General features: G+C 38.5%; 2 long non-coding RNA genes across 2 annotated transcripts; both read right to left on the reverse strand.

Annotated features, from left to right (window-relative positions):
- Window positions 1-610: 610 nt before the first annotated feature.
- LOC110946419 (uncharacterized) lies at window positions 611-3,090 on the reverse strand. Its single transcript, XR_007940993.1, has 3 exons — window positions 2,929-3,090; window positions 1,209-1,255; window positions 611-645 (listed from the first exon to the last, which is right to left on the reverse strand). It is a non-coding gene; the product is annotated as an uncharacterized LOC110946419 (long non-coding RNA).
- A 1,980-nt stretch (window positions 3,091-5,070) lies between these two features.
- On the reverse strand, window positions 5,071-11,455 carry LOC127533203 (uncharacterized). The gene is made up of 3 exons (XR_007940983.1): window positions 11,054-11,455; window positions 7,390-7,492; window positions 5,071-5,233 (listed from the first exon to the last, which is right to left on the reverse strand). It is a non-coding gene; the product is annotated as an uncharacterized LOC127533203 (long non-coding RNA).
- Between the last annotated feature and the right edge of the window lie 646 nt (window positions 11,456-12,101).

A 12,101-nucleotide genomic window follows, 5' to 3' on the forward strand; every position in this document is an offset into this window, starting at 1 on the left:
TATTAAAACAAACATGAGACCACAGCTGGACTGACAGTAAATGAGATGTTACATAAAGTCAACCTCAGCCTCTGAAAGAGAGAGCTTATCATCATTTAAAGCAGGAAAAATAATATTTTGCAATTTAATGTTATTACCTGCGGTATATAGAAAGTGATGGATGTGATGGCCACTGGATCCCACAAAGACAAAAAAAGACAAAAGTATTTTTTTATAAGCAGGATTTTTAGTAGTATGCTATGAACACATCACTATGCTAGACCGTCGAAAAAAATCACTCGGTATTAAGAAAACGATAAAGGATAATGTTGTCAGTCAGAATTCCTTGAGGGATCCTGAAACTTTTAAATCAGTTCATTAGATGACCTCCTGTGATATGTGAGGAAGTGCTTAATAAAGTGTAAACAAAGTACACACTAGAATGAATTCTGGAGAGTAAGCATTACCAAATGTAATGTAATAATACTATTTGAAATGTCAACACATGATCAGTTTTATGAAATGTGATCCCAGTTTTAAAATCTCCCTCTCTGTTTCTTGATTTTACTGAGTACTTTCCACCATTAATTCACACCCATAAATACTGTCAGAGTAACAGCTCTGCTCTTACCTTCCTCTGCTCATGCAGCTTGGGCTCTGTTGTTCCTGTGATGATAACAGCAGCAGTCAGAGAGAAGACATGCATTAAAATGAGATGACTTATTGAATTGGAATCAGTAATATTAAAAGTAGGCTTGTCTGCTGTCTTTCTGGTTTCAAATATCGGGCCTAAATGCACATGTTTCCTTCCTCAAATACATTTAACTCATATCCCTTTAGTTTGCATGATTTACAGCATTTCTGTATTTCACTGTTTTCTAACCTTGCAGCACATTATCCTAGCAGAACTCTTTGCTTTCAGACTTTCGGACACCTTCTCTATTTTTAAGACCAGGATTAAAATCTTCCTTTTTGACAAATCTTATAGCTATGGCTGCCTCGTGTGACCCTGAGGCGAGCTGGAGTCCACATGTATGAGGCACAACTGACCTCTGTGACGCCCCTTAGTTCTGCCCCTAGTTATGCTGCCTATACCTCTCTCAATGCACTGAGCCCTTCTCTCATTACCTGTGTAGTACTTACTATACATATCGTTATTGCATGGCAGTCATTTTGTGTCCCCCTGTGTCCTTTCTTACATGAATGAGGACCACTTTGTCAACACACACCTGCTTCACCGATGGCACTTGAAATCAAGTTTCGTCCATAGTCCACTCTGTGAGTATAAATCAAGACAGTTAATACTCAAGAGGGCAAAAAAAAACTTTGCACCTACAAAACATAGAGCAGAGGGAAGTGACAGTAACAAGCGTGCCAGAGGAAATTCAATCCTAAGCAGAAAGGAGGAAAAGATGAAGCCCAACAGAGGATCAAAAGGTCACAAGGGAAAGTGAGAAACAGCAGAGAAGAACAAGGAGAACTTATGGTTCAACAATAACATGACGGAGCTTCTGCTGTACATGATGGCATCATAGTTTAGTGTGAGGATTACGATTTTTATGGTTGTGATTCAACATTCTAACATTAGGGCGGAACTAATGCCAGTATTTATTTAGTGGAAGCACAGTAAGGTTAAGGTACACAAACTATGTCTATAGTCTACCATAACCAGGTTTTATTGTCATAACGTTCCCAGTAAAATAGTATCTGCACATACTGACAGAGCCATAAAAAAGTTTTCATTCATTTTCAAAACCTTAATTTGTTGGCTTAAACCTGCTGCTTCTTTGTCGTTTTCCAAAGCATGTTATCAATGGGCCTGCAGTGGACAACGCTGTCGCCTTGCAGCTAGAAGATCCCTGGGCCTGGGATCTTTGTCTGTGGAGTCTGCCTGTTCTTCCTGTGCATACATGAGTTTTCTCCAGCTTCCCACAGTCCAAAAACAAGAGCGTAATTGGTGAGTCTAAATCGTCCGTAGAAATGAATGTGAGTGTGATTGTTTGCGTGTGTAGCCCTGTGAGAGGCTGGGTGCCCCCTGCCCACTAAGTCAGCTTCTATAGACTGCAGCCCCCCACCACCCTGTTGAGGATTAAGTGGTGTATAGATAATGGATGGATGTTCTCAATGGGCCCAGATCAAAATACCTCTGGACATAAGTGGATCAACTTTAGTCAGATCAACTAAACATGTGATGGAGCACTGAGAGATGAAAAAAATGTCTTTTAGTGCAGTCGTTTGTTCTATTTTTGTTATATACTGTCCAGATTATTCCACATCATTACAACATTAAAATACTCCAAAAATACAACTATACTCCTTTGTAAAATCAATATATCAGACCAACCCCATATTAGATAAGGCTGTGACCGTCTCAGAGGGGCTGATGGGGTAAAAATCAGTTTGAAGAGAAGCAGGACAGACACATGATTACACAAGCTCTCAGATTCATTTGGTTTCCAGGCTAGATCGTGACATTAGTACCACATATTTACATGTTGAGCAACTCAACTAATAAACTCACTCATATATCAACAGAACTAAATCATAAAACTTGGGATAACAAACGCTGCTGGTCAAAAAAGCTATGGTTTCACTTCACATGCTGCTGAACAGGGTTTCCCTTCAACACTTGGTTACTGCAGAGATTCAATAAGGACTACATTTGTGAAACAAGAAGAACTTGGATTTAAGCTTAAAGTTACTTTGATTATTAATCTGATTATTGTGAGACATAGCAATTCAACAAAAACAAAATATGACTTAATACATGCTTGCATCAGTAACTTCTAAGCAAATACAGAAGTGAAAAAATACCTAATTATTTAAGCATCAGAAACTCTAATTCTTCGTAGCATTTCATTACAGTTCCCCATCTGACAGTTTGACACTCACTCACTTTAGCACAATAGCGCTGAATGCACCAAATACTGACTCCAAATTTCTACTGACCTCAGAGTCTTCAGTTTACAGCTTGAACTTTTCACAAACTCAGTCAGCAGCTTCATTCCTTTATGCTGCAGGTTGTTTCTACTGAGGTCCAGCTTCGTCAGTTTAGAGTCGCTAGATTTCAGAGATGAGACCAAAGCAGCACAGCCTTCATGTGAGCACAGGCAACGTGCTAACCTGCAAAGAGAGAACGACCTGAATATACAAACCCCCCGATCACAATTTTCCCTCAGAACAAAAAATTAATTCTCTACCTCAGAGTTTTCAGCCTACAATGAGGTTCTTTCAGTAGATCAGACAGAAACTTTATTCCTGAATCCCCTAGCCGGTTGAAACTCAGGTCTAGCTCTTCAAGATGGGAAATCAGGGTTAAGGCCAGAAAAAAACAGCTTTCCTCTGACAAGTTGCAAGAGCTCAACCTGCACAAAGAATGAAACATTTATAACAAGCTGCTGGAGGCCGTGTAGCTGTTGTTCAAATCCTGCTCAATGTAAAACCCGGTGACTAAAAAGCCTGGTTTATTTTAACAAGCTCAAACATTTTGCGGAATACCTGATGTTAGTTGATAGCTACATTAGATACATTCTCCTGCAAACTGCACATTTAGGCTTTTCTGTGACTACATAAATGTAATGTTTTTTTTCACCTGCAAAGTAAAGTGAACACAAAGAACACTGTACAGGCACAAAACTACTACTTGACAGGCAGAAGCGCACAGTGTTGGGTTTGTGCTGTGGAAGCCTGCATTGACAGATAGCTTAGGCTACACACAGACGGTCTACAAAAACCTTTATCGGTTCTCTTTAACTGGGTCACTGTAATGGTTAGGTAATATTCATAACAACAAAGGTTTCACAAGACAGTCTTACCCCAGAGTTCTAAGTTTACACAATGGATTCTCCAGTCCAGCACACAACATCCTCACTCCTGCATCCTGCAGACAGTTTCCACTCAGGTCCAGCACTTGCAGATGGCTGGGGTTTAACTTAAGTGCTGAGAGCAGAGAGGCACAGCTGCTCTCTGTTAATTCACAGCAAACAAGTCTGTAATTATTAGAGGATTTGTATCAGTTAGGAACTTTGTAATGGAGGCTGGAAGGAGCTAAGAGTTGAAGTGATGCAAGTGACTAAAGAGAGAAGACATACTAGCATAATGAAAAGTAAACGTGTTCCACAAAAAAAGAAACTACACAAGTGTAAAGTTCAAGTCAATATTTGTATACAGCACCAAACCACACATACAACTTCTTAGGGAACTTTAGATGATATTTTAGTAAGCACCTCCTATAACAAGAAAAGCACTTAGAGAGTGCAGTACTCTGCCAAGGCTGCTCAGTTACTGTATAATTTCCACCGATTGCAATCTTTCAGAAATGTATGGTCCACAGCAGTGGATTTGTAGTAGGATCACAATCATGTGATCATCAGGAGGCCGCTGAGGTAGCGTTCACTTGTTGTCATGGTTAGAGTGACACCGTGCCGCTATCTCATAATGATAAAGAAATCTTAAACAAATCCGTGGATCCAGAGTATAAGCCGCATCACTGCCAAAATCTAATCACTTGGTCCTTGTGTCATTTCTGACCTTCCCTGAAAATTTCATCCAAATCCATTAGTCAGTTTTTGAGTAATGTTGATAACAGACAAACCATTTGGGGTTGTCACATAACTCTGCCGTGTTCCTTGGCGGAGTAAAAATGTCTTCAAGTTAGACAGTTTATGGTGTGATCAACACTAAATGAACTGACCTCAGAGTCCTCAGTCTGCAGCGTGGACTCCCCAGTCCAGTAGACAACAGCTTCATGCCTGAGTCCGTCAGAGACTTGTTTCCACTCAGGTCTAGCTCTCTCAGATAGCCAGACCTGAGGGCTGAGACCAGAGCAGCATAGAATCTCTCTGACAAGATGCAGTGACCCAGTCTAAATAAAGAAGAAAGCAAGAAGGTGATAATTGCAGGTCTTTGTCAGAACTCTTGTAGTCAATCACTACTGATGGATGAAATGCATTTTTCGACATTTCTATGTCGAATTTTGTAATTTTATTGTCTTGATTCCTAATTATTTAGGTTTTACACGGTAGCTAATATTAACATGATCAACTTTTCATCACAGATCAAACATAGAAAATCTGACCTCAGAGTCTCCAGTCTGCAGAGTGGACTATCCAGACTAGCACACAGCTGCTCCACCTCCCGTTTCTTCAAAGACTTTCTAGTCAGATCCACCTCTTTCAGGCTTGAAGGGTTGGATGCCAATACTGATGTCAGGTCAGCCAGCAAGTCAGCCTCTGGCAGTTCACCCTGAGAAGATCTGTGAGTACAGATTTATTTAGTTGTAATAAGAAGTGCTGGAAGGAGATTTTGTCATCTTTGAATTCCCCTCCCTCTCTTGGAGGTAGCTTCATGAAACTACTATGGAGATCGTCTCATAAAATTAAGGCTTGTTATTCTTTTTCTTTTTTATTCTTATTCTTTTTTTAATGCAACCAAATCCATATGAAACTCTTCAGTTGAGCCTGTCCTCATTGAAAAAACGACCACATAGGTCGTCTGTACACGCCCGTATTACGACCGAGTGTTACGTTTTGATGTTAAGCGACCTCTAGCGGTTGAGTAAACATTGACACTCCGTCTCAGATGAAACGTCACCATGAACAACTTTGACTTAACACTAAAACTAACCCTATCCCTATCCCTATCCCTAACCCTAAACCCGTCTTGCGAAAGTGAGGGAAAAGCCGTTTAAGTGAGGGAAAAGCCGTTTCGCTATCGTTAACGGCGTTACCATCTCGCGGGAGTATCAGCGACAATAAAGTGTTCAAACTTGAAATGAAATCCGCGGAAGGATCCGCGGATCCTTGAAATGAAATCCGCGGATCCGCGGAAAATTCCCATCCCCGACTATAAACTGAGCGCTCTTACTGTTCTTCTGAATAACCACAATCTGTGACTTCTGAACAAAATTTCGCAACAGACAGAGGTGGAAAAAGTTCAGGCTCAGGAGACACTGCAAACACTGCTTGCTCCTCTTCTCTGTTCCCAAAGTCACTCGTCTCCTGGATTTCAGTCCGTCTGGGAGATTAGTGACACTGTAATTAATAAATGCTGTGTTGCAGTACACAGAAAGATGGTATAGTACATCTTTATGTACAGTCTGGGGATGGAGCACATGTCACTATTACTAACTACTTAGGGTTTTGTGTCAGACTGTCACCACAGATTTGTGAAAAGCTACTTTTACTTTACACACATTGTGCTTACAAAAAGGCTGTAGAAGTATATTTCAATATTTTACCTAAAATATATCCTGCTGTCATATTGCCAAACTTTTAAACACTGATATCTCTTTCACTTTTCCCCACATGATAATGTATAATCTTTAACTTTAAAGATGTTGTCTGTTAGTGTCATCATTTAAATGCCAATCTAGAATATCTAATTGATTTCATCATCCCATATGCAATTTTCTTTTTTAATTCACAAGCAGAAATTTGGTAAATCACACTTCAAGTTTTTACCTTTTCTCATAGACCTGAAAACTCAAATGAAGTCACTCAGCCAACTGAACAACAGAATAAGCAGTAAGCTGCTGAAAAGTGTGTGTACTTGTGTATCCTTGTTGTTTTGTTTTTATATTCTCCAGTCTAATTATTATCATGCATTTTAATTTATATGAGTAACTGATACTTATCTGAATGTTAATATATGACAATTTTGTAAGGAAATAAGACTAAAATCTTTTTTTTTTTTTAAAAAAAAGAGGGAATGTAGCCTCAGACATGCAGCAGCTCAGATCTACCGTGATATCACCACAAGGACGTCTGAACTCTGTACTTTTACACAATACATTGTACTTTCACTAATAATAACACACACAAGTTGGAACATTCTTGAAATCCAGAAAAGATGACAGAATTTTATTTAAGTTTTTTGGTCAATAATTATTTGAGCTTATTTAAAAATCAGTTAATATCAGTAATTTATTCAGCATGAACAATCAACACATTTTTGGTTTAAGCCTCGAATGTGAGGACATATGACTTCCACCTACTTTCACTATACACTATATATTTTTTATAATCAATTAATCATTCAAGTCACTTTGTAGTAATTACAGAAAACATACATGTTTCTTGTATTTTTATTGATATATTTATTCTTTTTCTTCAAGCTAAGTAATAGATCAAACAGTTATTCAATAAAAAAAGTAGATCAATCAACAATGAAATTAAATAGTTAATTGAAGCCCTTCTTCAGACCATAGACTGTAGTAAATTCTGGGGAGTATTTTTCTCTACTTTCTGACATTTTATGAATACAAAATTAACCAAATAGTATCTGTCACATTACTGAACAATAGCAAAAAGGACAGTTACAGCACCTACTTCTCCTTCTCTCTTTGTTTTAGTCTCAAGTTTCATGTTGTTCAATCATAGCCAGTTTACACCATAAACTGTATGCACTTACTGTGTTTCTGAATGTCCAGATTCTTTCCCATCTGAATAAGAAGTCTCAGCAGACATTGCTCCCTCCTTGCCTTTGTCCTCATAGGCACTCCTCTCTTCCATGTCTGAAAGGACAATTAGTGGCACTGGTATAAATTAATTGTGCTGTATTACATTTAGTGTTGTGATCGATGACCAGCAAACCTTCAAGGCTCATGTGGCCTCTGTTGCTTGGTCATGTTGATTCACTCTGTACAACATCAGGAAGATCAGATCATTCCTGTGTGAACATGCAGCACAGCTCCTGGTACATAGTAGGGAGGTTAATCAACTTTCGAATTCAAATCATGATGCAAAGGTCCCCTTTGGCATGGACGTACCTCAGGGCAATAGAAATAAATTTATCCAAAGACACAAGTGAGATCACCTTTTGGGCGGCCATTTTTAAAATGGCCACCGACCATACACGAGAGGCCCATATCTTTGGTTCCGTTATAGCTATAATGACAAATTTGATGTCAAAGCGGACATATTTGGGGTCAAGGAATCCAATAAAATAGGTTCCAAAACTAAAAAAACAATAATATTCTTCTTAAGATGAAAATTGAAGGTAAAATGTGCAATTTATTATTTAACAAAGCATGCCAAACATTCACAACTCAATAATAATTTAATAAATAACAACTTAAAACATTGAAAATGTATATTATGGATGTAGAGAAACTGAGTAATGAGACAACAATTTCATAAATATGTTCACATTTTAGAAGTTGGTATTGCCATACCTACAATTTTCTAGTGATAGACACTAATAGTTTAGTGTAAATACATCGCTGAGATGGTTTCCTATTTAGATGTATGACCACTGTGGGAATATAAGCCATGACATCCACAGAGAGACATGCAAGGCAGCCTCTGCATGCAGCATTTGAAAGGTGCCTTACAGTCAGTCTTACACTTGCAAATGACAAGTTCTGGCAAGTCCTTTGAAATAGTGGCAGTTGTAGTGGGTACAGGAGTTGGTGTAGAGTCTGAGGAATCCTGCTGCTCTTGCATGGTGTTTGACAAGTGTATTGCCCCACACATGTCCACTCTAAAGAGAAACATGATTAGTGATACAAATGCCCTTTCTTATTCTTAGCAATATTTAAATTATGCCCCTATACAAATTTGTCTTGCCTGATAAGCTACTCGAAGGAGGTGCTGATGGAGTGCATCACTGCTCGGTGGCATGTGGTCAAAGTCTTTTCCTTTGTGAAGGAAGAGGGAGAGTCGCGCAGCATCCACAGTTGTGATGTTGTCCTCAGATACACCATAGAGCATCAAAACAAATCTCTGGAGCATGGGTGTGTGGATTCTGATCATCTCAATGGTGGGAGTTGGGCCAGAGAACAGCTGAAGTGGTAAGGTGAGCTCAGGCAGGGACTGCCACACAGACCAGGCTGTCTTCTTGCCTTTGCTGAAGAATGCCGAGTTAGTGTCGCACCCTGTTAGGGCATGAAATGCTGGCAGTGCCATTGCCTTGGATGGTCCAAGACTGTGCGCAATAGCATGTGCTGGAATGTACCTGGTAAAGGAAAAATGGCTATTGATTGGTCTGATGAAATTAGAGCTAAAAGAATGAAATGATCTGTACCTGAAGTGTCGCCGTACTCCAAAGGCAATCCAGAGTTCGTCGATCTTCTGTCCAAGGGCCACAAAGGTGGCAATGGCCAGTACTACAACAATGTAGCTAGCTATTAGCTAGCTAGCTATAATATAGCTAACTAGTTACTAGCTAGCTACTTATTACTAATCTAACATTAAAAAAGATTTTTTCTATTCAATGAGAAAGTCATACCAACCTCAAAGTGTTAACCTGCCACTTTGGACCTTCAACAGCTGCTACAGCTGTCACAGTCCCTGGTGCATCTTGGCACATGCTATGCTCCTGACTGGTCGAAATATTATGCTACTTAGGACTAATGTAATGTAAAGAAGTACCTCCACTGCTGAAATACAAAAGTTTTTTTTGAAGAAAAAGGTAAGTAGTCACTCTGATGACACAATTTTTTATGTGAAATATGAATATTTACCAATAATTGTCATGGTAACGGTAAAAATTTTGTTTTTTTTAAAACTTGAAACCTATTTTTTTTGGATTCCTTGACCCTAAAAATGTACACTTTGACACCAAATTTGTCATTATACCTGCAACAGAAGCAAAGATATGGACTCTAGTATTTTTGGATTGAAAAAACCCATTTTCCACATTTTTGAAAAAACGTGTTTATTTCCAATACAAAGGGTGATCTCACTTGTGTCTTTGGATAAATTTATTTGTACGACCCTAAGGTACTTCCATACCAAAGGGGACCTTTGCATCATGACTTGAAGTCAAAAGCCTATTTTTTCTGATTAACCTCCCTACTAACAGGCTCTCATAATATCATGCATCGACTACTGCAGCTCCTTACTGGCAGGCCTCCCTTCATGCAGTCAAACCTCTGCAGATGATCCAGAATGCAGCAGCATGTCTGGTTTTCAACCAGCAAAAAACAGCATGTCACCCCACTATTCAGATCACGTCACTGCCTTCCAGTGGCTGCCCACATAAAACGCAAAGTTACAGTCATGGGTAGTGTCAACAAAACAATATTATCCTCTAAAATCCAACCTCACAAATGAAACACTAATACTGGACATAGCTGTTTGTGATCAGCTGTATGAGTAGACAAAAAACACAAAACACACTGCACAGAGAAACAAATCCTAGAGACGATTTGGTCTCAGTTTAACACATTAGTGTATCAGTATAGCAAATGTAATTAAATACAATTGTGTCTTGTACTTTAAATTAACCTCTTAAGACCTGCCGTCCACATATGTGGACATGTTTTTGTTTTTTAATTTTTTTCAAAAGGGCATATTGTTAATACTAATAATAATACTAATATTACTGCTTCTACTACTACTACTACTACTACAAATAATAATAATAATAATAGTAATAACAATGTAAATCTAGTAATATATATATATATATATATATATATATATATATATATATATATATATATATATAATGTAAATGTAATAAACATAATAATCAGATATTAGATATTATCCAGTTATTATATTTATTCGTTACTCCTTATCCCAAGTAAGTAGAAAAAAACTAAAATGCAAACCAAACCAAAGCTTGGGTCTTAGGAGGTTAAAGGACATTTTGAAGGCAGAACTTCATTTATTCTGAAGTATTGCCATTTCCAGTTGATCTGGATATCTCCACTGCCACTGTTAAATGATCCTCCACAGTCAAGAGGTGCTGGTAATGCTGTAGACTAATTGTATGAAACACACCTCACCTTTGTCAACACAGAGACACAGCAGCGTTTACAGCAAATACAAAAACGTTAATATGATTTCACATGTGGTTCAGGTTCCGCCATTATTATGTTCCCTTATTAGGGCTAGATAGTGACTTAACAGGCAGTTAAAGTAAAGATAAGTTAAACAAAAACTAAAGCACATGTCCTGTTACCTCTGAAGGACAAGCTTAGTTTCACTTTTAGCTCGTTCTTCTACTTCGGCTCTCTCTCTCTCTCTCTCTCTCGCTCTCTCTCTCTTCAAAACTGCTCTCTTCACACCGAGAATATTCTGTAACATTTCCAAATAACATAGTTTCAGTTTTATGTTTGTTTTACCTGTTGTGGACACAACAATCTTTTCCTGCTCCTCTGGGTGTGACTGTCCCTCTTTTGTCACTGCTTTAAACTCACCTTTTAGGAAGTGTTGTCTGTGGGTGTGTCCGTGTACTACTGCCAGTGTTGTGCCAAAAAAGTGATCGTCTGCAAAACCAACTGGTTTAAATCCACAAAACAATTTATTCTCATGCGTCTGTATTATTTTACCTCCTCTTTTCTACATGAACCATTTCCCTTGAAATAGCTTCAAAGGACCAGTTCAACTCATATAATGTCATTTTCTTGCCAGAAAGTGACTGCATCAACTACACTGTGAGTGAAATGTTATTAATGCATCAAAGCCTCATATTGTAGAGATATAACCTGTAGGACAATCACAAAAGGATGTATTTTTTATTTTGGCAGAGGATCATTTTTTGGAACAACACCAGTGTGCATCACTGAGAGGACTTCCTTCACCCCTTTTTCAAGACAAAAACAGTCAGATAATTTTGCAATATTTAGCTCCTTAGGAAATAGATTTATTTTCATAATATATGCTTTCAGGGTTGGGCAATACAGCTGAAAAGTCTATCACAATATGTTTAGCCATCACAATTTGGTCCTTGTCAAACTCTCTCAAATTATTACACGTGCCCATTTTTCCTGTTTCTAACACATCAACTTTGAGGACAAAATGTTCATTTGCTGCCTAATATATCCAGCCCAATAACAGGTGCCATGATGAAGAATTAATCAGAGTTATTCACTTCACCTGTCAATGGTCATAATGTTATGCCTGATCGGTGTACTCCTTGTATATCCCAACATCAAGTATGTCAGCCCTTATAGCAGGTCGCTGGTAATGTATTACTTATGTACAGATAGTGGGGACACGGGGTCATCTGTGTTTTTGACCATGAAGCTCGTCTTGCACAGGTAAACACTGGTCCCCACCGTAGACTGTATAATAATTATTATTATACAGTCTATGATCCCTGAGCCTGGGATCTTTCTGCATGGAGTTTGCATGTTCTCCCTGTGCCTGCGTGGGTTTTCTCCGGGTACT

The sequence above is a fragment of the Acanthochromis polyacanthus genome, chromosome 3 (genome assembly GCF_021347895.1).
Source record: "Acanthochromis polyacanthus isolate Apoly-LR-REF ecotype Palm Island chromosome 3, KAUST_Apoly_ChrSc, whole genome shotgun sequence".
Lineage (NCBI taxonomy): Eukaryota > Metazoa > Chordata > Actinopteri > Pomacentridae > Acanthochromis > Acanthochromis polyacanthus.